Source organism: Triticum aestivum, chromosome 7A (assembly GCF_018294505.1).
Source record: "Triticum aestivum cultivar Chinese Spring chromosome 7A, IWGSC CS RefSeq v2.1, whole genome shotgun sequence".
NCBI classification, from domain to species: Eukaryota; Viridiplantae; Streptophyta; class Magnoliopsida; order Poales; family Poaceae; genus Triticum; species Triticum aestivum.
This window is the reverse complement of record NC_057812.1, coordinates 174,300,833-174,303,279: the sequence shown is the minus strand read 5'-3', so window position 1 is coordinate 174,303,279 and position 2,447 is coordinate 174,300,833.

Below are 2,447 nucleotides of genomic sequence, written 5' to 3'. Positions count from 1 at the left end.
CCCCCTCCCCGTCCTTTTCCATGCTGCCGCCCACGTGGTCCGCCAGGCCCTGCCTGCGCGACGCTGGCAATGACGGGCCGGTCCTTCCTCGCGCGTAGGCGCGGGGGCCCTCCATGGTGGCAGTGTTGCTCGGTTGGCGGTAGTGTGGTTCGACGGCAGTGTTCCTGAGGGCCTCGAGCGCCCTTGATGCGGCGGCACGGTCATTGGCTGCGGGGCGGCGTGGTGTGCTGTTGGTTGGTGGCGCCCGCTCGGCCTAGATATGGACGCTTTCGGGCCCCATTTGGGCTGGGGCGGGCCATGTTGGGGAACGTTGCAGAAAACAAAAATTTTCCTACGGTTTCACCAAGATCCATCTATGAGTTCATCTAGCAACGAGTGATCGGATTGCATCTACATACCTTTGTAGATCACGCGCGGAAGCGTTCAAAGAACAGGGATGAGGAAGTCGTACTCGACGTGATCCAAATCACCGGAGATCCTAGCGCCGAACGGACGGCACCTCCGCGTTCAACACACGTACGGTCAGCGTGACGTCTCCTCCTTCTTGATCCAGCAAGGGGAAAGAGAGGTTGATGAAGATCCAGCAGCACGACGGCGTGGTGGTGGATGCAGGGGTCACCGCAGCAGGGCTTCGCCGTTCTACTGCGAGAGGGAGAGGTGTAGCAGGGGAGAGGGAGGCGCCAAGACTCAAGGGTGCGGCTGCCCCTACCTCCCCCCTTTTATATAGGCCCCCTAGGGGGTGCGCCGGCCCTAGGAGATGGGATCTCCTAGGGAGGGGGCGGCGGCCAAGGGGTGGAGTGCCCCCCAAGCCAGGTGGGCCCCCCCCACCCTAGGGTTCCCAACCCTAGGCGCATGGGATGGGCCAAGGGGGGCGCACCAGCCCACTATGGGCTGGTTCCCCTCCCCACTTAGCCCATGAGGCCCTCCGGGATGGGTGGCCCCACCCGGTGGACCCCCGGGACCCTTCTGGTGGTCCCGGTACAATACCGGTGACCCCCGAAACTCTCCCGATGGCCGAAACTGCACTTCCTATATATAATTCTTCACCTCCGGACCATTCTGGAACTCCTCGTGACGTCCAGGATCTCATCCGAGACTCCGAACAACTTTTGGGTTACTGCATATTCATATCTCTACAACCCTAGCGTCACCGAACCTTAAGTGTGTAGACCCTACGGGTTTGGGAGACATGTAGACATGACCGAGATGGCTCTCCGGTCAATAACCAATAGCGGGATCTGGATACCCATGTTGGCTCCCACATGCTCCTCGATGATCTCATCGGATGAACCACGATGTTGAGGATTCAAGCAACCCCGTATACAATTCCCTTTGTCAATCGGTACGTTACTTGCCCGCGATACGATCGTCGGTATCCCAATACCTCGTTCAATCTCGTTACCGGCAAGTCACTTTACTCGTACCGTAATGCATGATCCCGTGACCAGACACTTGGTCACTTTGAGCTCATTGTGATGATGCATTACCGAGTGGGCCCAGAGATACCTCTCCGTCATACGGAGTGACAAATCCCAGTCTTGATCCGTGTCAACCCAACAGACACTTTCGGAGATACCCGTAGTATACCTTTATAGCCACCCAGTTACGTTGTGACATTTGGTACACCCAAAGCACTCCTACGGTATCCGGGAGTTACACGATCTCATGGTCTAAGGAAAAGATACTTGACATTGGAAAAACTCTAGCAAATGAACTATACGATCTTGTGCTATGTTTAGGATTGGGTCTTGTCCATCACATCATTCTCCTAATGATGTGATCTCGTTATCAATGACATTCAATGTCCATAGTCAGGAAACCATGACTATCTGTTGATCAACGAGCTAGTCAACTAGAGGCTTACTAGGGACATGTTGGTGTCTATGTATTCACACATGTATTACGATTTCCGGATAACACAATTATAGCATGAATAAAAGACAATTATCATGAACAAGGAAATACAATAATAATCCTTTTATTATTGCCTCTAGGGCATATTTCCAACAGTCTCCCACTTGCACTAGAGTCAATAATCTAGTTACATTGTGATGAATCGATCACCCATGGAATTCTGGTGTTGATCATGTTTTTCTCTAGGGAGAGGTTTAGTCAACGGATCTGCTACATTCAGGTCCGTATGTACTTTACAAATATCTATGTCTCCATCTTGAACATTTTCACGAATGGAGTTGAAGCGACGCTTGATGTGCCTGGTCTTCTTATGAAACCTGGGCTCCTTGGTAAGTGCAATAGCTCCAGTGTTGTCACAGAAGAGGTTGATCGGCCCCGACGCATTGGGTATGACTCCTAGGTCGGTGATGAACTCCTTCACCCAAATTGCTTCATGCGCTGCTTCCAAGGCTGCCATGTACTCCGCTTCACATGTTGATCCCGCCACGACGCTCTGCTTGCAACTGCACCAGCTTACTGCCCCACCATTCAAA